The 24,675-nt window shown below is 39.7% G+C and overlaps 1 protein-coding gene across 9 annotated transcripts in view; it reads left to right on the forward strand.

Moving 5' to 3' along the window:
* Positions 1-24,675, forward strand: part of SHLD2 (shieldin complex subunit 2) — a 93,141-nt gene that overhangs the window by 28,814 nt on the left and 39,652 nt on the right. For 2 of the 9 annotated variants that reach the window (XM_054521449.2, XM_063727070.1), the window contains exon 1: positions 6,749-6,794. The gene's annotated coding sequence lies outside the window, so the exon portion shown is untranslated. 9 annotated transcript variants of the gene reach the window in all.

Consider the following 24,675-nt stretch of genomic DNA (forward strand, 5'->3'; position numbering starts at 1 on the left):
TGAAATACGCTTGGAATTGAAAGTGTTTAGTTTGGTTTGAGGATAGTTATCTAAAAGTGACATACAGGGCTCCTGCTTTGCTCTTCCTTAGTGAATTTCCTATTTTATTACACAGTTTACTAATACAGAGGACTTGAGTTTTGTTATTTCCATGGAAAACATTATTGAATCTAAATTTAACTAGAGATGTGTAGTTCAGGGAGGGAGAGTGGTTTTATAATATGAATCTTGGATTTGAAATGAACTTAAAGCAAATGAATGAAAATTGATTAATTATATGTCTGAAATAATGCATGTTTTTGTGAATAAAAATTGATATAATAAAGTTTAAAGTGACAGGAGTAGATATAACTAATTGTATTTACAATTTCTTGGATGTAAAATAACATTTTTGAAAAATATTATACAACGACCTCACATACAGTGACCTCACTTAATCTATGTGAGGCTATACACAATGGCTCATGCCTGTAATCCCAGCACTTTGGGAGGCTGAGGCAGGTGATTGCTTGAGCCCAGGGGCTTAAGACCAGCCTGGGAAACATGGTGAGACCCTGTCTCTACAAAAAATAAAAAAATCAGCTGGGCATGGTGAGGCGCACCTTTGGTCCCAACTACTTGGGATGCTGAGGCAGGAGGATCACTTGAGCCCAGGAGGTTGAGGTTGCAGTGAGCTGTGATCGCACCACTGCACTCCAGCCTGGGTAACAGAATGAGACCCTATCTCAAAAAAAGAAAAAAGTCTATGTGGAAGACACCACGTTAATTGTGTTGGGTGGTTTAGAGATGTTTCTGTCTCCTTCACTGATGACAGTGTGTCTCTGCTGCTGTCGCTCACTGGTGATTATCAACTCAACCTCTTATATTTGTTTTGACAAATATTTATACATCCTTTGTAAATTTGCATGAGATAAAGTCATTATAGTTAAAAAATTTTTTTTTTTGTGAGACAGAATCTTGCTCCATTGACTAGGCTGAGTGCAATGACATCATCATGGCTCACTGCAGCCTGAACCTCCTGGGCTCAGTTGATCCTCCTGAGTAGCTGAAACTACAGGTGCATGCCACCATGCCCAGCTCGTTTTTTATTTCTTGTGGAGACAGGGTCTCACTGTGTTGGCAGGCTGGTCTCAAACTCCTGGGTTCAGGTGATCCTCCTGCCTCAGCCTCCCAAAGTGTTAGGATTTCAGGTGTGAGCCACCATGCCTGTCCTATGAAGTCATTACAAAGAAATTAAATTAATTGGTTTCATTGGCAGTATTGAATTTCAAAGCAGAAAGGGTGCTTAAGAGAAATAATGCCTTTGGAGTAATTTCTGATGCTAGGTGAAACTCATATCTCATTTAAGGTGTCCCATCTAAATTTTATGTTTGGATGATTATCAATTATTCCTTAAAGCTTGAAGTGAACTCTGGCTCTCTAGGATAAATTAATCTTTATTCCTTTAATCTTTATTCCCTTAGGGATATATTAAAAGGATCAAATTTTTTTTAGAGTAATATAAAATTAAGGGATTTCTTTTGTTAGGTGAATTTCTCAGGTTTTAAGATATCAGTATCATTGTGGATATTGACTACATTGTCTACTAAATTCTGTGATTTTAACTTATAATTCTCAGTAATTGGCTGGGTGTGGTGGCTGATGCCTGTAATCCTAGCACTCTGGGAGGCCAAGGCAGCAGATCACCTGAGGTCAGGAGTTGGAGACCAGCCTGGCCAACAGGGTGAAACCCCGTCTCTACTAAAAATACAAAAAAATGAGCCGAGCGTGGTGGCGGGTGCCGGTAATCCCAGCTACTGGGGAGGCTGAGGCAGGAGAATTGCTTGAACCCAAGGGGTGGAGGTTGCAGTGAGCCGAGAACGTGCCATTGCACTCCAGCCTGGGTGACAAGAGTGAAACTCCATTTCAAAAATAAATAAATAAATAATAAAAATAAAAATACAAAAATTAGCTGGGCATGGTGGCAGGTGCCTGTAATCCCAACTACTCAGGAGGCTGAGGCAGGAGAATCGTTTGAACCCGGGAGGCAGAGGTTGCAATGAGCCGAGATCACGCCACTGCACTCCAGCCTGGGCTACGAGAGTGAGACTCCATTTCAAAATAATAGTAATAATAATTCTCAGTAATTTTTGCAATTTTTTTGGTACCTAAAATAATTTCTGTTATTGTGTTGGATAACTTTGTCAACTTCACTTTCGGAATATCTAAATATAGGTAGCTGCATTCGAACCAGAGGAATATTGGGTTTTTTTGTTGTTGCTTAATTTTGAGGCACCCTTGCTTTGTCACTCAGACTGGAGTACATTGGCACAATCATGGCTCACTGCAGCCTTGACCTTCTGGGCTCGTGTGATCCTCCCAACCCAGCCTCCCAAGTAGTTGGGACTAAAGGTGTGCACCACCATGCCTGGCTAATTTTTAAATTTTTTTGTAGGGATGGAATTTTGCTATGTCACCTAGGCTGCTTTCGAACTCCTAGGCTCAAGCAGTCCTCCCACCTTGGCCTCCCAAAGTGCTGGGATTACAGGTATGAGCCACCACACCCAGTTGAGAAATACTGGGTTTTAATCAAGATTGTTGTCTGAATATTGAGTCTTAATGACTTTTTTTACTTTTTTTTTTGGCCATAGTTATTAAGTTTGCAGTTGATAACCTTCTGTACTAACTAGAAGTAGTATAGAAACTGCAAATAAAAAAAAAAAACCAGGTAAAATGTTGATGGCTGCTATTTTTATTTAAGGTATTAGTAAAGGAAAAGAAGTCAGGGACATTGTGGAGGTCAAGTTTTATATTATTAAAATCCAACTTCATGATTTATACATACTTAGAAATAGTAAAAGTGGTGTGTGACCAAAATATGATTTCTAGGAGGAATGACTGTTACATCCGTGGAACAGCTGTGTACACTTTATTGTTCTTGGTGCTTAAACTTTAGTTGTCCTGCTAAGATAAAGGAAGACAGTCTTTCAGTTGGAAATCATAATGTATTTCTCCACTGAAACAGTATGGTTTGAACAGTGCTGTATATTCTTACTCATTATTCCTTAAATGAATATTTTAAGCTCCTGATAAAAGGCAGGTACTGTGTTATATGCTGTTTGTGTTACCAGAATACAAAGATGAAGAGAACAAAGTATTACACAATTCCTAATCTCACATAAATGCTATTTTTTTTTGCTAGCTGTGGGGAGCACAAAATAAGTGGTTGAAAGTCATCTGACACAGTTACATTTATTCTTTTCCTTTTCCATGGCTCTTAGGAATAAATTGTTCTACTCTATGGATTAAATTGCCCTTTGTTTATTGCCTGGGATCCCAACTTTATTTCATAATTTTATTTCTTTGAGGAAATGTTTCACAAGTTTTATAACAAAGTATAACTCAATTTGGAGAACACAATCTATGCATAAGTTGGAGGCTACCTATTGTGAAATGGAAAAATGCTTGTCCTAGCATTACTGAGTTAATGTATAGCTGGTAGAAAGTTTTCACTTTTAATTGCTAACTTGCCTAGTGAGAGTAAAAGATTGATTATGGCAACTAAAAAGTATAAAAACTACCTGAGTAGTTTTTAGGTATAGTCAGTTCTTCAGTAGAACAAGAATCTTTAGAAATAACTTTCACTAATTCTTTACTAGTTGGTTTTCCTATTTCTCTTGGATATGGATCATCATCAGAATGCTTTTTGTTCCTTTACCCGCCCCCCCGTCCCCCACTTTTTTGTTGGGAGGCTTATGTGAGAGCATTAGAGGCCTTGAATGTTTGGGTAGACAAGGTAAGTATTCAAATAAACGTTTCAAGATCATTGTGACAGTGAAATTATTTGATATGAAAAAGGATCTCAGTTATTAGAAAAAACACAACTGTGTTAATACTGACAGCCAGCATTGCTGTAAGTGTTTTATGTGCATTATCTCACTTAAGCTTTACAATAGTCCTAAGAGAGGAATGCTGTGGTTATTACACGCACTTGACAGACCAGGGAGCAGAAGCACAGAAACCCAAGGATTTCTGCCGTCAATTTCATGCATTTGGCTAGAGTTATGATGTCGTGCAGTAATGTTCCTTCTTTTTGCCTCTAATTCATTTTTATGTTTTTCTTTTACAGGGCAATTTTGTTAGATTTAGTTTCCAGGGGTCAGGTTCGTTTGGGTTTTATGTCCTTGGGAAATCCTCAGTACCTTATTTCCCATATTCCATATTTTTTAATCTTAATTTTTTTTCCCCTCAAATGTTATACAGTTTAATGAGTCAAGTGGCCTTTCAGGGATTGTTAAAACAAACAGTAATTCTCAGCCTCCACCTTCATTTCCTCCTCTCATAGGTAACCATCCTCAACTCATAGGTATTTGGAATTTACCTGTGATTTTTCAAGCAACATTTAAAAAATTGATTTACTTGAATTTTCAGTTTAGAACATAAATTATTTGCATGATTTGCTGTGCCTTTGTGACTAACTCAACCTAAACATTCTATCAGTTGTCCAAATTTCCCATTTTCTTTCAAATTTCCCATTTCCTTCATCAGTTTCATCATCTTGAAGAAGCCTTTTCCAGAGCACAGTGCTCCAACATGGAGTAGTCTCTGTTTTCTCATAGTGCCCAGCAATCATCCTAGGAATTCTCTTTTCTTTTCTCCTGCATTGGCACTTCTGTTTCTTCTCCTCTTATGTCTTCCTGTTTCATGGGAGGCAAATATTTGATACCTTATGTTTTTTGAAAACACTTTATTTTCCTCTCACCCTTCATTAGTGGTTTCACTGTATGTAACATTGAGATTGATGATTTTGCTCCATTGTCTTCTAGCTTGTGTTACGCCTGTTGAAAGTACAAAATCATTCTGGAAGCTTATCTATTGTTAGCTATTTCCCTCTTCTGGAAGCTCGTAGGATCTCCCCTTTGTTTCTACTGTTCTGAAATTTGTAAATGATACGCTTTAATATGGTTGTACTGTATTTTAAACAATTACACTCTGCACTCAGTATTTTTTTGTTGTTGTTTTTGTTTTTTAATTTTTAAATTTGTTTATATATTTTTAAATTTATTGTTTTTGTTTGTTTTTTGAGACGGAATCCCACTCTCGCCCAGGCTGGAGTGCAGTGGCATGATCTCGGTGCACTGCAACAACCTCCGCCTCCTGGGTTCAGGTGATTCTGGTGCCTCAGCCTACCCAATAGCTGGAATTACAGGCGTGCATCACCACGCCAAGCCAATTTTTGTTTTTTGTTTTGTTTTGTTTTTTGGGACAGAGTATCACTCTGTTGCCCAGGCTGGAGTGCAGTGGCGTGATCTCGGCTCACTGCAACCTCTGCCTACTAGGTTAAAGCCATTCTCATGTCTCAGCCTCCCGAGTGCTGAGATTAGAGGTGTACCACTACGACTGGCTAATTTTTTTGTATTTTTAGTAGAGACGGGGTTTCACCATGTTGGGCAGGCTGGTCTTGAACTCCTGACCTGAAATGATCCACTCACCTCGGCCTCCCAAACTGCTGGGATTATGGGCGTGAGCCACTGTGCCTGGCTTCGCTCAGTGTTTTCAGTTACATTGTTTAGTTTTGGGACATTTTCTTGAATTATTTCACTAATTTTTTTTCCTCTCTGTTTTCTCCCGTGGATTCCCCATTGCATAGATGCTGAATTATCTTGACTGGACCTCCAGTTTTTTCTTCTTTATTCTGTTGCCATCTCTTTGATTCCTTATTCTTTCTGATAAATTTTCCTAAGTTTAATTTCCACGGGCTCTTTGGAAAAGTATCGATTTTTTTCATGGATGGAGTATCTACTCTTTTGAGACAGGGTCTTGCTCTGTCATGGCTCACTACAGCCTCGATTGCTCAGGCTCAAGCGATCCTCCTGCCCTAGCCCTCCCAGTAGCTGGTACTACAGGCCTGCACCGCCAAACCTAGCTAACTTTTTTTATTTTTAGTAGACAAGGTCTCGCTGTGTTGCCCAGACTGGTCTCGAACTCCTAAGCGCCAAGCATTTCTCTTGCCTCAGCCTCCTAAAATTCTGGGATTACAGTGGAGTATCTTCTGTATTCTTTCCATGGACACTAATGATGGGGTATAAAATTCCTTTTATTTATTTATTTTTTTATTGACATCAGAAATTCCTGCTCATAAAATTCTTTTTAAATTTTAAGTTTTTTTCTTCCCACAGTTGTCCATGTTTCCTCCAAGTTCCTTTTCTATTTTTTGTTTTCCTTTGTTTTCTTTTTGTGGTAGTTGCTTTCCTCAGATGAGTGGTAATCCTTGGCTATTTGCAGTTATGCCTCTAAAAGCTGACTGGAAGCTCTTAGTACCTCATTGGTACTTGTTGACTAGAGTTCACCCTAGGGTGATCTATCTATGTCATTTGCTGGGGCACCCTTCATGTCAGCTTCTGATTACTTTTCCCTTTTCTGAAAAGGGAGAGAGGTCTTTTAATTTCCTGTCTGGTGGGAGGAGGTCTGTATGCCACTTCTGTGGGAGAGTGAGGGAAGCAGGGCAGTGAGGATTTCAGTATTCAGTACATATGTGTTTTCTTAAGGCCTCTGTTTTCATTAAGCCTCCCCTGCACCAATGTGCTTTATGTTCCCCTGCTCTGAAATCCTCTTGAGGAAATAATCCTCTAGAATTTTGCCTTGGTGAGAAAAGCATAGTAACCTAACCATGTGGTATTTAGGAAGGTACTGAGAGATTGGGCAGTTTCCTAAGGAGCTTTCAGCCAGCCTTCTTTATTTAGTGCTCCCTCCACACCTGTTTCTACAGGCGCCGTTACCAGTTCCTGAGCCTTTTGAGGATTCTGTGGATGAAGGTTGGTTTTTGGCTTTCCATACTGATGGTTTCTTGGATCTGCTATGTCAGTTACCATTTATGCATTTGCTTTCTAGTTTTTAAGTTTTGTTTATGCCTTAAAAATACCTGATGAGGGCCAGGCGTGGTGGCTCAGGCCTGTAATCCCAGAACTTTGGGAGATCGAGGCAGGTGGACTGCTTGAGTCTGGGAGTTTGAGAGAAGCCTGGGCAACATAGCAAAACCCCATCTCTACTGTAGAAAAATTAACCCGGTGTGGTGGTGCATGCCTGTAGTCCCAGCTACTTGGGAGGCTGAGGTGGGAGGATCGTGTGAGCCTGGGAGGTGGAGGTTGCAGCGTGCTGAGATCATGTCACTGCACTCCATCCTGGGTGACAGCGTGAGACCCCATCTCAAAAACAAAAAACCCCTAAAAACCTTATTAGTATTTTAGCACAATTTGGGGAAGAAATGAAGTTAAATATGTATGTTCCATCTTCTCTTTACCCGGAACCTATTTCTAATTTTTTTTTGTTAAGCATCTTTTTTATTGTGGTAAAATATACATAAAATTTATTATTTAAAGGTATATAGTTCAGTGACATGAAGTACATTTACAGTGTTTTACAGCCATCACTACTTTCTAGTTCTAGAACTTTTCTATCACACCAAAAAGAAACCCCATACTCATTAAGCAGTCACTCCCCATTCCTTCCCTCCCCTAGACCCTGGCAGCCACGAATGTGTTTTTGTTTCTATGGATTTGCCTTTTGTGGATGTTTCATATAAATGAAGTCATTCAGTATGCGGCCTTTTGTCAGATGTTTTCATTTACCATAATATTTTTGTGGTTCATTTATAGTATAGCATAGATCAGTGCTTCCTTCTTTTTTATGGCTGAATAATTTTCATTGTATGGATATATCACATTTTGTTTATCTGTTCATCAGTTGATGAACTTTTGGGTTGTTTCTGCTTTTTCTGGCTATTGTAAGTAGTGCTGTTATGAACACTGATGTACAACTTTTTGGGGTGAATATTTGCTTTTATTCTTTTGGGTATATACCTCGGTGTGGAACTGCTGGATCATATATGGTAATTCTGTCTTTAACTTAATGAGGAACTGCCAATCTGTTTTCCTCAGTGACTGTACCATTTTATATTCCTATTAGCAATACACAAGTGTCCCAATTTCTCCACATTTTTGCCAACACTGTTTTCCACTAAAAAATTTTTATTATAGTCATTCTAGTGGGTATAAAGTGGTATCTTTTTGTTTTGATTTGCATTTCCCCTGTAACTAATGACATTGAGCCTCTTTTCATGTGCTTGTTTGCCATTTGTATATCTTCTTTAGAGAAATGTCTAAGTCCTTTGCCCACTTTAAATTGTGTTGTCTTTGTGTTGTAGAGTTGTAAGAGTTCTTTACACATTCTGGATACTAGACATGATTTTTAAATTTAGGTACATGATTTTCAAATCTTTTGCCTCTAGATGTTTTTTACTTTTTTATTTTTGATCCTTGAACTCATCTATATTCTGTGGTTGTGATGTAATGATGACAGAATTGGTGTCATTTGTGTTTATTTACCAGGTTATTTGGAAGGATTATATTTTAGGTGCTCTCCTCTCCCCCAGTAAATGGTATTATGACACAAGGTTTATAAAGGACTGATAAGAAATTACTAAAGACAGAAAGGGAAGTTGGCCTGCTTCCAAAATGTGGTCCCAGCAGAAGTGAAGTTAGTTACACCAGTAACTACAGTCAAAAAGCTATTTTTATCCATGATAATGTATTTGTTGTTATTAATATTAAAGATTTATATTTTGCCAGGTGCAGTGGCTCACTTCTATAATCCCAGCACTTTGGGAGGCTCAGGCGGATGGATCACTTGAGCTCAGGAGTTTGAGACACCCAGGGCAACATGGTGAAACCCCATCTCTACAAAAAAATGAAAAATTAACCAGGCTTGGTGGTGCGTGCCTGTAGTCCTAGCTACTCGTAAGTCTGAGGTGGGAGGATAGCTTGAGCCCAGGAGGTCAAGGCTGTGGTGAGCCGAGATCATAGCACTGCACTCCAGCCTGGGCAACAGGACAAGACCCTGTCTCAAAAACAAAACAAAACAAAACAAAAAGACTATATTTCTGCATTAAGTGGGGGTATGGAATCCTATCTAATATTTGAGATAATAATTGTTATAGTATTTTATTGAGCTTTTATTGGGTACCAGATGTGTTCTAAGTTTTTTTCATGAATTATTTTCATTAATCTTATTCATTGTTGTGTCCTGAATGAGTACTCACATATTTGTTGAAAGGCTCAATGGTTCCTAAACCCTTAGATGCTGTTTTGGAAGGTTAACTTGCCAAAGGTCACATAGTTGGCAAATGATGAAGCTGAGATTAACATTAAGATCTGATTCCAAAGTAGTCTTTCTTAACTATATTGCTTTATGTGGAGTTTTGCGTTGATATCTAGACAGAAAATCTCTAGCAATGGAAAAAAACTAATTTTTAATTAATTTTAATTTTTTTAGTGTTTTGCTTCTTTTATTTTTTTTATTTTGTGAGCCACCATGCCCAGTTGGTTTCTTTTAAAAGACTAGTTAGCTTGTGCTTTAGGCCTCTTGGTTAATCTGAGGTATTTAATTAATATCTTTGAAATCCTAAGATTTACTGTATCACTTCTGCAGTATCTAAATTTTTCCTTCTTACTTATTTCTATTCTCCTTCTACAGTCCTTTCTATTATGTCTAATCATCAAAACGTTGTTCTTGTTTTCTACTGCAATCTAATTTTTAGTGTTATGCTGTTTCCAGATGCCATTTCGGTCATTTTCAAAAAAAGATGAGTAATAATTAGCACGTAATGAATATTGTTCTTTTTACCATTCATTAAGAACAATTGTTAATTGTCTTATTCTATTGTGAAGAATATCTGTAATTGCTGCTTAGAACCTGGGTTGATAGCAGGATATGAGGAAGCACTAAGTGTACACAGAACGATATAGCTGGAAAAAGTATATATGTTAAAGAATAATATGTTGTCTAAGGACAGAATGGAACTGATCACACAGGTTCTTTTTTGGTAGGCTTCAAAACTTCTTATCTCCCATAAAAGTACTTTTTCTTTTATAATATGCAACAATAATTTTCTGTTTAGTTAATTAGTTTTAAAGCAAGCTTAAACTTATAATTTATAAAGAATCATATTTGCTCCCTATCATTGTTTTATAGCTGGGGCTATACTGACAAATAAGAAAAATAAAATTCCTGCCCTTGTGGAGGAGACAGTTAAACAATGAGACAAATACATTTCAGATGGAAATGAGGACAATGGAAGAAAAGTAGAGCAGGATGAAGGCATGAAGGGTGACTGGGATCTGGTCAATCTTTAGATGGTGTAATACGGGAAACTGCTTTGAAAAGGTGACTTTTGAGCAGAGATCTTAAATGTACTGAGGGAGTGAACCATTCAAAGTCGGGAAAGAATTTGGCTTCCTCTTCAGATGTACAAAATTACAAGATATTGCCATTCTTGTAACTGAAAACCTATAAAAGCAGGATAAGAAGTACAGTTTCTAAAAACCCATCAAAGAGCTGAGGATACAAGGGAACTTAAATGAACCAAACTCCAGAAAGTAATCAAACTTTCATAGTAGAGAAGAAACCCATGGTTGCTCTAGGATGGAACAACCAAAGGAATAGGAATCCACCATAGATGAGGGGAAAGGAGAAACCAGCCACATTGTTTTAAGTCAGATTTTTAATGGCCACGTATGGGCTGGTATGACAGGTTAGGATCCTGAGAAGCCCTAGCAACTCTGGCACCAAAGAGCAAGTAGGTACCCACACTCCAGCTCCTACCCACAGGTGTTCACTGAATGTTCAGAAGTAGTAAGCCAAAAGCCTGGGCCAGTGATGAACTGGCATAGATAATACCAGAGGCATTTGGAACCTCTCCCAAGTGTAGGGCAACCACACTCAGAAGGCAGGATTGCTGCGAGAAATCCAGCAGAGGCACTCCCAGCTTTCAGTTCTGGAATGCTGCAGGCAGGGGAAGAGCTAGGAAGAGCTCTCACCCCACACTCTGGCAGTCCCATGTTTTCAGCCACCAAGGACTGGGGACAGGGCAGAAGAGGTGAGTGAAACTGCTGTAATTCATTTCAGGCCTTCACAGAATGTAAGGAAGCTGCCCTCCAGAAAGCTGGCTGGGAGGAGGAGCAGGGCTGCACGAGGTCACCTTGAGCTTCAGAAAGCAAGGTGTGCGACTGGAGAGCAAGGAGAATCTAGCAAACCAAACTCTGACCATTGCGCTTAACGCAGAGATAGAGCTCCTACAGTTTTTTTTTCTTTATTTTTTAAAATATAAACTTGAATTTTTGAAATAGTTTCAGATTTAAAGAAAAATTGCCAAGATAGTATAGAGAGTTCTCATAAATGCTGCCTCTCAGTTTTCCTATTTTTATTTTTTATTTATTTTATTTATTTTTTTTTTTAGTTTTTCCTATTTTTAACACCTTATATTAGTATGGTATATTTGTTATAATTAATGAACTAATACTGATATATTTTCATTAACTAAAGTCCATACTTTTTTAACTAATGTTTTGGAATCCCATTTAGCTGTCACGTCTCCTTAGGGTCCTCTTGGTTTTGGCATTTTCTTAGACTTGAGCTTCTCATATCTTGTTTTTGATGACTTTGACAGTTTTGAGGAGTAGTGTTCAGGTATTTCGTAGAATGTCCTTCTATTGATATCTGCTTGGTATTTTTATCATTGTTACAGTGAGGTTTTGTATTTTTGGGACGAAGAACATGCAGGTTAAGTACAATTTTCTTTCCTTTTTTTTGAGACAGTGTCTCACTCTGTCACCCAGGCTGGAGTGCAGTGGTATGATGACAGCTCACTGCAGCCTTGAACTCCTGGGCTCACGCAATCCTCCCTCCTTAGCTTCCTGAGTAGCTGGGACTACAGATGCATGCTACCACACCTGGCTAATTTTTTTTTTTTTTAAATAGAGACAGAGTCTCACTGTATTGCCTAGGCTAGTCTTGAACTCCTGGGCTCATGCAGTCCTCCCACTTCAGCCTCCCAAGTAGCTGGGACTACAGACATGTGCCACTATGCCTGGCAGTACCATTTTCATCACATCATATTAAGGGGACATACTGTCAATATGACTAATCAGTGTTGATATTGACCTTGATCATCTGGTTGAGGTAGTGTTTGTGTATTTCTTTACTACAAAGTTACTCTTTTTTCTCCTCTGTTTACATACTGTACTCTTTGGAAGGAAGTTACATATGTGCAGCCTACACTTAAGGCATGGAGAGTTATGATACCCCTCCTCAAGGGCAAAGTGTCTATATAAATTATTTAGATTTCTTCTGCATGGGAGATTTGTCTCTTCTTCCTCATTTATTTATCCATTCAATTTTTTAAATATTAGTATAGACTTATGGATATTTTATACCTTGGGTTAAAATCTTATTATTGCTTTATTTATTTTATTGGTCAAGTTTTTCCAGCTTTGGCCACTGGGAGCTGTTTCAGTTGGTATGACTTTTTCATATACTACTGTCAGTGTATGTGTGTGTATGTGTGTTTGCACTTTCTCACTTTCTGGCACTACAAGATGCTCTAGTATATTTAGAGACTAAAGCATGTAGTACATGCTTTAGTATATGCTTTATCTAGTATATTTTTCTGTCTCAATCCTAGAATTAGCCATTTCTCCATGGAGCCTTGGTTCCTTTTACTGGAGAATGGAGAAACCAAGATCTAGGTGCTAGGTGTACATGTTGCTACTGGGGTGTTGTTGCTTGTAGGCCATCTCAGCTGACAGAGCCAGAAAATATATGTATTTATACTACCCTGTGTATATCCACGTATCTATAAATATTTCTATATGTATCCATCGGTATCTGATTAAGCTAAACATGAGTTTATATTGGTATATTCAGTTCCAGTTGAATCACTACATGGATGATTCTAACTTCCTGCCCTTGCTTATCTGAAAACTCCTGCTCCAATAGTGAGAAATCTGTCTCCTACCATCAGCCACCCATTTACTTAATCATTCTACTCTAGTATACATGTAAGGTACTCCCACAGTTTTAAAAATTGGTGGTTTGATTATGAAACACAAGCAGGTCTCTGTAATTTTACCTAGGCTTAGATCCCAGACCTGCTCAAGTGAAAGGCTTGATCTCAGTCCTTAAATATTTGAAGCCAGTGATTAACTGTCAAATTAAAGCTGCATCATAGCCAACACCCAGCTCAGTTACATATTGGATTGACTCAGACTCCCTTCTAGTGTCCTAACAGAAAAATTGTCATGTCTTTTTCTGGAAGTAAAATATTACTTAATTTAATAAGTAGTCTATTTTTATATAAAATGTCTGGTGTGTAATAAAAAGTTATAAGACACAGGAAAAGCAAGAAAATGTGACCAAAGGTCAAGAGAAGAAATAGTAGAAGAAGACCCAGAGATGACCCAGATTTATCAGAATTATCAGACAGGGATTTAAAGATAATTATGAAAAAAATGCTAGATGATCGAATGATAAAGGTTAACAATATGCTTGAAAAGATGAGGAATTCTATAGAGTCATGGAAATTATGCCAAAGAACCAAGTTGAAATTCTATTAAATAGAAATAAAAAATATACTAGCAGAGGCCAGGGAAAACAAAAAAAAAGGAAAGAAAAGAAAAGGAAAGGAAAGGGAGGGGAGAGGAGGGAAGGGAGAAATAAAAATATACTAGCAGAAATGAATTCATTACATGGGCTTAACAGTTTATGGACATAGCAGAAGAAAGAATCAGTGAATATGAAGACAGATTGGAAAGAGGAAAGAGAAAAAGTCAGGGAGAGGTAGAAAAGAGATTTCAGATCTGTGGGATAAGATCCGATGGTCTAATATATGTAATTAGAGTTTCAGAAGGAGAGAAGAGAACGTGGCAGAAGACATATTTGAAGAGACAATGCTCAGGAACTTCTAAAATTGATGAGGTCTTCAATTCACAAATGCAAGAAGTTCAGCAAATCCCAAGCAAGTTAAATGCAAAACAAAAATAAGCCAACAAATATAAAAATCCCATATGTAGGCGTATCATAATCAAACTGCTGAAAATTGAAGATGGAAGAGATCTTACAAGCAACAGGAGAGCAACAGGAGAATAAAAGACACATTAGTTATGTGAGAATGGCAACATGGGTTATGGCTAATCCATGTTTTCAGACCAGAAAAAAATGGAGTCTTAGCTGAGCATGGTGGCACATGCTTGAACCCAGGAGTTCGAGTCCAGCCTGGGTAATGTAGTGAGACCCCATCTCTATTCTAAAAACAAAAGAAGTCCAGGCACGGTGGCTCACACCTGTAATCTCAGAACTTTGGGAGATGGGCGGATCACAAGATCAAGAGGTCGAGACCATTCTGGCCAACATGGTGAAACCGTGTCTCTACTAAAAATACAAAAATTAGCTGGGTGTAGTGGTGCACACCTGTAGTCCCAGCTACTCGGGAGGCTGAGGCAGGAGAATCACTTGAACCCAGGAGGTGGAGGTTGCAGTAAGCCGAGATCACGCCACTGCACTCCAGCCTGTCGACAGAGTGAGACTCAGTCTCAAAAACAAAGAAAGAAAAGAAAAGAAAAAATGGAATGTTGAAGACAATGGGATGACATCCATAAAGTGCTGAAAGAAAAAAAACAACCTGTTAACCTAGATTTTTATGCCCGGCAGAAATAGCCTTCAAAAATAATGGCAAAATAAAGACTTTTTGGACATATCAAAAAGGGAAAGAATTTGTTTCCAGCAGACCTGGACTGTCAAACATTAAAACGTACACATTAACAAGGTGTGGGTTTTACAGCATATATGTGATTATACAACCATGAAAGAACAAAAAGGAGGAGATGGAATTATACTGTCCTACATTTCTTACTCTGTGAAAGGAGACTGTAGTAACTTCAGGATGCATATGTAATCTCTAGAACAAGCACTAAAAACACAAACAGGGATACCATAAAGTCAGTACATCTGCCCAAGAGGGATTAAGTGCTATGAGAATCATTTTCCTACTGTAAACAGCTAGAAAACAGGACAAAAATACATGAAACAAGTGTTTTCAGACATTGGACAACGGGCAGCACAAGGATAGTGATCCCTGAGAGAAGGGAAATAACTGATATGAACCCTACAGGGGTTCCTATAGGCAGTTTCCAGATTGTAGCACAGAGTAGGGGAATCCAAATAGAGCCCAGGAGAGTTTGGAGAAGTCAAGGCAACTAGAATTTGTGGGGCAGAAAACAAGAATAAAAGGGACTACACGGAAATCTATAAAGTAAGAGAATCTTTGATTGGACACTCATCTGCACATGCAAAGTGTGGAAGTCAACACTGCTGGAGAAAGTCACACTGGAAATCAGAACACTGAACAATTCCAGGAGCTCACACAGAGCTGGGAATAGTTTATGTTTCCATTAGGCATAGTGGAGAGACTATTTCATACACAGGACATTGGCTAGAGTCTTCAAAGTGGGGTTAAATTAGCTATAGACTAAAGGCCTTTCTAAACCTACCCTAAGCTTCCAGGCAGGTTTTGAAAGGACCAGGCTGATTCTAAGTAACTCAATTATGTGCCAAAACTAAACTCTTTTAAAGAATACAGTAAAAGCCAGCACCTAACAATTAAAATGTTCAGCATTAATAATATATTAATAAAAGACTAGACATACAAATAAAAAGCAGGAAAATGACCTATAATGAGGAGAAAAATCAATAGAAAGAGACCTAGAAATGTGGAATTATTAGAAAGAATTCTGATGATTGAATTATCAGCCAAATATATTAATACAAGTATTATAATGACTAGTAGAGAAATGAATGATAGATAAAAAGACACAAGCCAGATGTGGTGACTCATGCCTACAGACGTGAGGGTGGGCAGATCAGCCTGCCCAACATGGCAAAACTCTGTCTCTACTAAAAATACAAAAATTAGCTGGGCATGGTGGGATGTGCCTGTAATTCCAGCTTGGGAGGCTGAGGCATGAGAATTGCTTGAACCCGGGAGGTGGAGGTTGCAGTGAGCTGGGAACATGCCACTGTACTCCAACCTGGGTGACAGAGTGAGACTTTGTCTCAAAAAAAAAAAAAAAAAAAAAAACCAAAAGACTCAAGTAGTATCTAAAGATGAAAAATACCAAATATAATATCCAAAACTGGGGGAAAAAGTGGATGTGATTAACAGCAGATTAGACACTGTGGAAAAAAAGATCATTAAATGTGAAGGTATAGCAGTAGAACCTATTCACATTGAAGCACAAAGAGAAAAAAATACTAGAACAAAGTTAATAGAACATCAGTAACCTGTGGGACAATAGCAAGTTGCCTAATATATGTATAATTGGAGTTCCAGAAAAGTGGGGAAAGGTAGAAAACAGTTACTTTAGGAAATAGTGTCTGGGTGGCCGGGCGGGTGGCTCACACTTGTAATCCTAGCACTTTGGGGGGCCGAGGGGAGGGGGGGCAGATCATTTGAGATCAGGAGTTTGAGACCAGCCTGTCCAACTTGGTGAAATCTCGTCTCTACTAAAAATACAAAAATTAGCTGGGCTTGGTGGCATGCGACTGTAATCTCAGCTTCTCGGGAGGCTGAAGCATGAGAATTGCTTGAGCCAGGGAGATGTAGGTTGCAGTGAGCCAAGATCATGCCACTATACTACAGCCTGGGCAACAGAGTGAGAACGTATCTCAAAAAAAAAAAAAAAAAAGGAAAAGAAAAAAAGGAAAATAGTGGCTCATCATGGTGGCTCATGCCTGTAATCCCAGTACTTTGAGAGGCTGAGATGAGAGGATTTTTTGAGCACAGGAGTTCAAGACCAGCCTGGGCAATTTCCTTAAAAAAAAAAAAAAGAAAAAGAAACAGTGAGTATAAATTTTCCAAATCTGATGATAACCATAAACTCTCAGATCTAAGAAACTCAGTGAACTCTAAATAGAATAAACAAATACAATCATCCATAGGTATGTAATAATAAAATTAGCGCCAGTCATGGTGGCTCATGCCTGTAATCCTAACACTTTGGGATGCTGAGGCCTGGAGTTTGAGACCAGCTTGGGCAACATAGTGATACCTCTATCTCTACAAAAATTAAAAAATAGAAATATAAAAAGTTAGCCAGGCATGGTGGCACTTGTCTGTAATCCCACTTACCTGGGAGGCTGAGGTGGGAGGATTGCTTGAGCTCAGGAGGTCAAGGCTGCCGTAAGCCATAATTGTATTCCACCCAGGGTGATAAAGCATGATGGGAAATCCTGTCTCAAAACAAAACAAAAGCAAAAAAAGGCCAGGCACAGTGACTTACACTTGTAATCCCAGGATTTTGGGAGGTCAAGGTAGGACAATCGCTCGAGCCCAGAAATTGGAGACAAGCGTGGGCAACATAGTGAGACCCTGTCTTTCAAAAAAAAATTTAAAAAGGCGGGCATGGTGGTATGGGCCTGTAGTCCTATCTACTCAGGTGGTAAGGTGGGAGGATTGCTTAAGCTTGGGAGGTTGAGGCTGCAGTGAACTGTGTTCGTGCTGCTGCACTCCAGCATGGGAGACAGAGCAAGATCCTTTCTCAATAATAACAAACCAATGTTACAATTAGAAGAAATAAATTCTGGTGGTTTTTTATTTATTTATTTATTTTTTTTCTGAGATGGAGTTTCACTCTTGTTGCCCATGCTGGAGTGCAATGGCATAGTCTCGGCTCACTGCAATCTCCACCTCCTGGATTCAAGATGATTCTTTTCCCTCAGCTTCCCAAGTAGCTGGGATTACAGGCGCACGACACCACGCCCAGCTGATTTTCGTATTTTTAGTCCACCATGTTGGCCAGGCTGGTCTCAAACTCCTGATCTCAAATTCTGGTGTTCTATTGCGCAGTGGGGTGAGTATAGTTAAGAGTAAAATATTATTACAAAATAGCTGGAAGAGGGGCTTTTGAATGTTCTTTCACAAATGAGAAATGCAGGAGGTGATGGATACACTAACTGCTCTGATTGGATCATTATGCAACATGGATATGTATCAAAACATCGAATTGTGGCTGGGCACGGTGGCTCATGCCCGTAATTCCGCACTTTGGGAGTCTGAGGTGGGTGGATCACCTGTGGTCAGGAGTTCAAGACTAGCCTGGCCAACATGGTGAAACCTCGTCTCTACTAAAAATACAAAAATTAGCTGGGTGTGGTGGTGCATGCCTGTAATCCCAGCTACTCGGGAGACTGAGGCGGGAGAATTGCTTGGACCTGGGAGGCAGAGGTTGTGGTGAGCTGAGATTGCACCATTGCACTCCAGCCTGGGCAACAGAGCAAGACTCTATCTCAAAAAAAAAAAAAAAAAATCAAATTGTACCCCATAAATACGTACAATTACAATGTGACAGTTTAAAAAATAAATTTTAAAAAAATTCTCTTGTACTTACCAGCTGAATAAAAAATAAATTTTTAAAAGGAGAGAAGTCTTCTTAAAAACCAGTTATTTACCCCATCATTAAGTTATAATGAACTTTCTTATGGGAATTCTTTGATAAGGAAGCTCCTTTATGCTGAAGTTTTATTCTTTTCATACCTCTTTAGATAAGTCAGTGCTTTGGGAGCATATGTCATATGACTCAATGGCAGTGTTCTAACTTGGATTCTAGCTCCACATTGTGCAAAGGCAAAAAACCAGAGAGTCAGTGTGGTAGTTAAGAACTTATGTTCTGCTGCTTGATTTCCTACATTCCAGTACTCCCTCCACTACCTGCAGTCTTCCTGATCTGGGGCAAGTTCCTTTTGTAAACTCTGTGTTCTAGGGGGATGGTGGTGGAAGAAGGATGGTGATTTGAGCCAGGCAGTAGCAGGTGGAGGTGCAGAAAAGTGGTCAAACCCTGAATGAACGTTAAAGATAGGACCAAAGGGATTTGATGAGAAATTGAAGTAGAGCACGGGGAAAAAGAAAGATAGCAGTGATGATGCCAAGGTTTTTGGCCTGGGGAACTGGGATAGTGGAGTTGTTATTTGCCAAGTATGACTTTTCACAAAGGAATGTCAAGGCGTAAGTAGCAAAGGTTTTTTTTTTGTTGTTGTTGTTTCTATTTTTCTTGATTGTGTTTGTTTTATTTTTCATCTTTTGTGGGAGGTGGGTGGAGATGAAAGCAAGCACAGGGGTTGGCAGGCATACCCCTGGCACCTACCTGTGAGTTCATGATTACTAGTCTTAAAGTTCAGTCCTTTTTATTTTTACTTTTTTTTTTTTTTTAGGGACAGTGTCTCACTCTGTCATCCAGGCTGGAGTGCAGTGGCACAATCACGGCTTACCGTAGCCTTGACCTCCCGGGCTCAGGTGATCCTTTCACTTCAGCCTCCTGAGTAGCTGGGACTACAGGCACATGCCACCCTACTCAGCAATTTTTTTTTTAAATTTTTTGTAGCAACATAGTCTTACCATGTTGCCTAGGCTGGTCTCGAACTACTGAGCTGAAGCAACCCATCTGCCTCAGCCTTCCAAAGTAAAGTACTGTAATTACAAACCTGAGCCACTGTGCGTAGCCAAATTCTGGCCTTTTGATGTTGCATGGTGCAGATGGGGAGGCGAAGTGTGATATTTTAGGAATTTGAGGATTTCTTCTTCGACCTTAGGCGTGACATTGGACAAATGACATCTGGGCTGAGACATTTTCTAGTAATGCTGGATCCAAAAAACTCTTATCCCATTGTCTCATAGCTTCATTACACAGACCTGGCAGCCATGATCCTCTTTTTTTACCCCTTAGTTGCCAAACATGGGTTCTCTGTCTTACCTCATTTGAGTCTTACCTCAGTCTTGATAGTCTCAAATGTATATCATAATTTTTAGACAAATTCAACCTTATTTAGTATTTCATTGTTATTTAAATATTTTAACAGGAAAGCTGAGCAATGTTTCCCTTTACCTGTTAATCCTGTTATAATATTTTAGATAAAGTGTATTAGAAGGCACATTCATTAATAGAATATTTATTCATGTGTTTATGTGGTTCTTAACTAGGAATACTATATAGTCTATCTCCAACCCTTTGAGAAGGAAAAAAGATCCTGACTAAACAGGACACCAGAAAAGCATGCCTAAACTAGGACTGTTCTGGGCAAATCAGAAGGCATGTTCACCTTATTCTTTTTTTTTTTTTGTGACGGAGTCTCGCTCTGTTGCCCAGGCTGGAAGTACAGTGACGAGATCTTGGCTCACTGCAACCTTCACCTCCCGAGTTCAAGCGATTCTCTTGCCTCAGCCTCTCGAGTAGCTGGGACTGCAGGCACATGCCACCATGCCTGGCAAATTTTTTGTGTTTTTAGTAGAAACGGGGGTTTCGCCGTGTTAGCCAGGATGGTCTCGAACTCCTGACCTCGTGATCTGCCCACTTCGGCCTCCCAAAGTGCTGGGATTACAGGCATGACCCACTGCATCTAGCCTCACCCTATTCCTAAGGCCAGAAAACCAGCTAGAGTAAAGTTCACTTTCTATTTGAGTGCTTGGACTTTATTGGGAGAAGGCAAATGCCCTGGAATGAGAGTGAAAGGGAGAAATTCCCGTTGTATTGCAAACCAGAATAAGAGAGGCTCACCCGCACTGGCCTAAGGCATCTCAGGTGTTGATGAGAATGTGATTCCAGATGTCTCACTTGAATACCAAAGACAATTGCAAAGGAAATTGAAAGTTATGCAAAGAGAGTCGAGAAGTCAGTTGTCTGCTCACAGGTTGGCTTTAGTGGCTATTACTTTGAGATACTAAATGAGCGATAGCTTTAAACTTCAACTGCTTTTGTTTCTGAGGAAAAAAATCATCTTACATCCTTTCATAAGTCGCATAAAATGTGGACATTTTCTATTATTTTAAATAGTAAATTTAGATACTAGCATTTACTATTTTTTTTTTTTTTTGAGACGGAGTCTCGCTTTGTTGCCCAGGCTGGAGTGCAGTGGCGCAATCTCGGCTCACTGCAAGCTCCGCCTCCTGGGTTCACGCCATGCTCCTGCCTCAGCCTTCAGAGTAGCTGGGACTACAGGTGCCTGCCACCGCGCCCGGCTAATTTTTTGTATTTTTAGTAGAGACGGGGTTTCACTGTGTTAGCCAGGATGCTCTCGATCTCCTGACTTCGTGATCCGCCCGCCTCGGCCTCCCAAAGTGCTGGGATTGATTACAGGCGTGAGCCACTGCGCCCGGCCTGTAATTCTTTTTTTTTTTTTTTTTTTTTTTTTTTTTTGAGACAGAATCTGGTTCTGTTGGCCAGGCTGGAGTGCAGTGGCACGATCTTGGTTCACTGCAAGCTCCGCCTCCCGGGTTCACGCCATTCTCCTGCCTCAGCCTCCCGAGTAGCTGTGACAACAGGGGCCTGCCACCACGCTCAGCTAATTTTTTGTATTTTTTAGTGGAGACGGGGTTTTACCGTGTTAGTCAGGATGGGCTCGATCTCCTGACCTCGTGATCCGCCCACCTTGGCCTCCCAGCATTTAGTAATTCTTAAAAGAGTTCAGCATGAATATACACAGTACGTGGGTTATTAGTACTGTGTTGTTAACACAAATGAACTATGAGAGCAAATTGAATTTGGTTCAATCAGGTCAAAGAATAAAAGGATGATTTTTTTTTTAACCACCAGCAAAGAATAGTATAATGAACCCCATGCAACTATCACTTAACTTCAATAATTTCAAGTTTGAGTAAGTTGCAGAGTAATGATTTGAACCCACATCTCTCTTGTTCCAAATCCCTTGCTTTTAATTACAATCCCTTGTGGCTTGTTTGTCATTTGATGCTATTGAGCAACTTTATGATTTTTTTGGTGTTTTTGGTAAAATAGACATGAAAAGGCATTACTACAGGGAGTTTTTTCACTCCCTGGTAATAAGAGGGAAAAAGCACTCTCTTTTAATGATACATGTTTTGTAATAAGCATTTTTTTTAGTTGCAGTGTTCTGCAAAGACAAAACCTGCTGATACAAGTTCATCCTGTTTTAGAAATCTTTGACCCATTCGTCAGACTCTGACCACTCTAAAGATAAAAGATTATGGTTGTATTGGTTTTTCCAACTGAAGCGGCCTTCTGCAGATTGAGAAATTGTATAATTATTAACTGCTGTAATGGAGATGTACTTGCAAGTTTCATCTGGTATCTTAATGAGCTTTAACCCTCTGAGTACACCTAAAACATATCCTAGAATTATTGAAATTAATCAGTTGTCCATAACTCTTCTGTCTGTATAATTTGGATATCATAAGTATTTTGTTTCCCCCTGCCCTTACCAGTTTCCATCCTCCTACTCACATACTCACAACTCCTATAAATTGGAGTATTTAGTAGCAGTAGCCTTTGGTATAAACACTTTTTAAATATTTACTATTTTTTTAATTAATAGGGCCACTTTCTAGTCAAGTTTTTTTTTGGGGGGGGAGGGTGAGGAGGGTAGGGCAACAGTTCCACACTTACAAGGGTGTTTGTTTAGACCAAGCTTGTTCAACCCACAGCATGCGGGGCTGCATGTGGTCCAGGACGCTTTAAATGCAACCCAACATGAGTTTGTAAACTTTCTTAAAACATTATAACTTTTTTTTGAGATTTTTTTTGAGACAGAGTCTCGCTCTGTTGTCCAGGCTGGAGTGCAGTGGCCCGATCTTGGCTCACTGCAACCTCCACCTCCTGGGTTCAAGTGATTCTCCTGCCTCAGCCTCTGGCGTAGCTGGGATTACAGGTGTGTGCCACTACTCCAAGCTAACTTTTGTATTTTTAGTAGAGATGGGGTTTTACCATGTTGGCCAGGCTGATCTCGAACTCCTGACCTCAAGTGATCTGCCCACCTCGGCCTCCCAAAGTGCTGGGATTACAAGCGTGAGCCACCGTGCCCAGTCTGTGATTTTTTTTTTTTTTTAAGCTCGTTAGCTATCGTTAGTGTTAACTATATTATGTGTGGCCCAAGACAATTCTTCTTCCATTGTGGCCCAGGGAAGCCAAAAGATTAGACACCCCTGATTTAGACAAATAAGTGAAGGCACACTGAAATAAGTTATAAATAATAACCTTGTGCCGCCCAGCGCGGTGGCTCATGCCTCTAATCTCAGCACTTTGGGAGGCCGAGGTGGGCGGATCACCTGAGGTTGGAAGTTCGAGACCAGCCTGACTTACATGGAGTAACCACGTCTCTACTAAAAATACAAAATTAGCTGGGCATGGTGGTGCATGCCTGTAATCTCAGCTACTTGGGAGGCTGAGGCAGGAGAATTGCTTGAACCCAGGAGGCAGAGGTTGCAGTGAGCTGAGATCGCGCCATTGCACTCCAGCCTGGGTGACAAAAGCGAGACTCTGTCTCAAAAAAAAAAGAAAAAAAAAAAAAAAAAAACCTTGTGTTTTATGGATCTCGCATTCATCTCAGATATTTCTTGCCCTGGGAGATCCTCTGAATTCTCAGGACTGCTTCGTGTCACCCCTTTATGCTCTACTCTCTTCCCCTGCCTAGAAGGCAAGTAGGGCTTTGAATTTCGCCTTTGATTCTACTGTGATCCTATCAAATATAGTAATGCTAGAAATATAGGTCTGAAGTTTGGGAGAGAGATTGGCTCAGTGTAGATTTGTAAAGCACAGTTGGATATGTGGTAGTTATATGAATGGGATTGGATGAAATTCTCTAGAGGTGTGTGGAATGGAAAGAGGTGGCCCAAGGAGGAAGAGAGAGAGAAATTGGAGAGGTAGAAGAACAATTTAGGAAAGAGTAATATTCTAGAAACTAAGGAGAGAGTTTCACAACTGCAGTGGTGAAGCACTGTGAGTTCTTATTTGGCAATTTGGACTTCATTATTGTCTTATCACAGATAGGAAATGAAAGGTTGCAGGACATTTAGGAGAAAATATTAAGTGAGGACACAGAAGCAGTAAATGTCGTATACGCCTTTTAAACATTTTGGAGATTAACCATAGTAGGCCTGTCCCTTGGGTAAGGCAATTAGAGCAGCTTTCCTGGGCCCTATTTTGGGGTGGGGAATGACTCAGGGGCTTTATTATATGATTTTTTTTCTGAACATTAATAAAATTCAGTTCCAAAATTTTGTGATTAACTGTAGTCCTAAGAGCCTACGAAAAATGCAGATAATGGGCAGTTCCACATTGGTTGAATTGTCCCAGGCTTCTCTCTTCTAGAGATGCTGTCCCTTCCTTTTAATCCTATAGTAGCTCCTATCACTTTTTTTTTTTTTTTGAGACAGAGTCACCCAGGCTGGAGTGCAGTGGTGTGATCTCAGCTCACTGCAACTTCTGCCTCCTGGGTTCAAGCGATTCTCATGCCTCAGCCTCCTGAGTAGCTGGGATTACAGGTGCATGCCACCACACCTGGCTAATTTTTGTATTTTTACGGGGTTTTACCATGTTGCCTAGGCTAGTCTTGAACTCCTGACCTCAGGTGATCCACCTGCCTCAGCCTCCCAAAGTCCTGGGATTACAGGCGTGAGCCAAGGCTCCTGGCCTCCTGTCACTTTTTATAATTGTCAGTTTGTTTTTCCTCTCGGAAATTAAGCTCCTTAAAGCTCTCTATTATTGTTTTGAATTCCCAGGGCCTAGCATAATGCCCAGCATGTAATGTTGAGTGTTTGTTATGTGAGTGATTGAAGGAATAATCCAATACATATCTGTCTTAAGTACAAAAGAATTCCAATATGGTAGTCTCACAGAGTCAAAAAAGCAGAATGTTTCAGGAAAGAGGGATTGATAAACAGTTTCAAATGGTAGTAAAAGTATTGAAAACTGACCTTTGGATTTGGCTTCTAGAAGGTTATTGGTTTCCATAGTGAAAACTTTTATAGCAAAATGGTTGGAGTAGGTGGTGGGGCGGAGGGGTTGA

This window comes from Pongo abelii, chromosome 8 (assembly GCF_028885655.2).
Source record: "Pongo abelii isolate AG06213 chromosome 8, NHGRI_mPonAbe1-v2.0_pri, whole genome shotgun sequence".
Lineage (NCBI taxonomy): Eukaryota > Metazoa > Chordata > Mammalia > Primates > Hominidae > Pongo > Pongo abelii.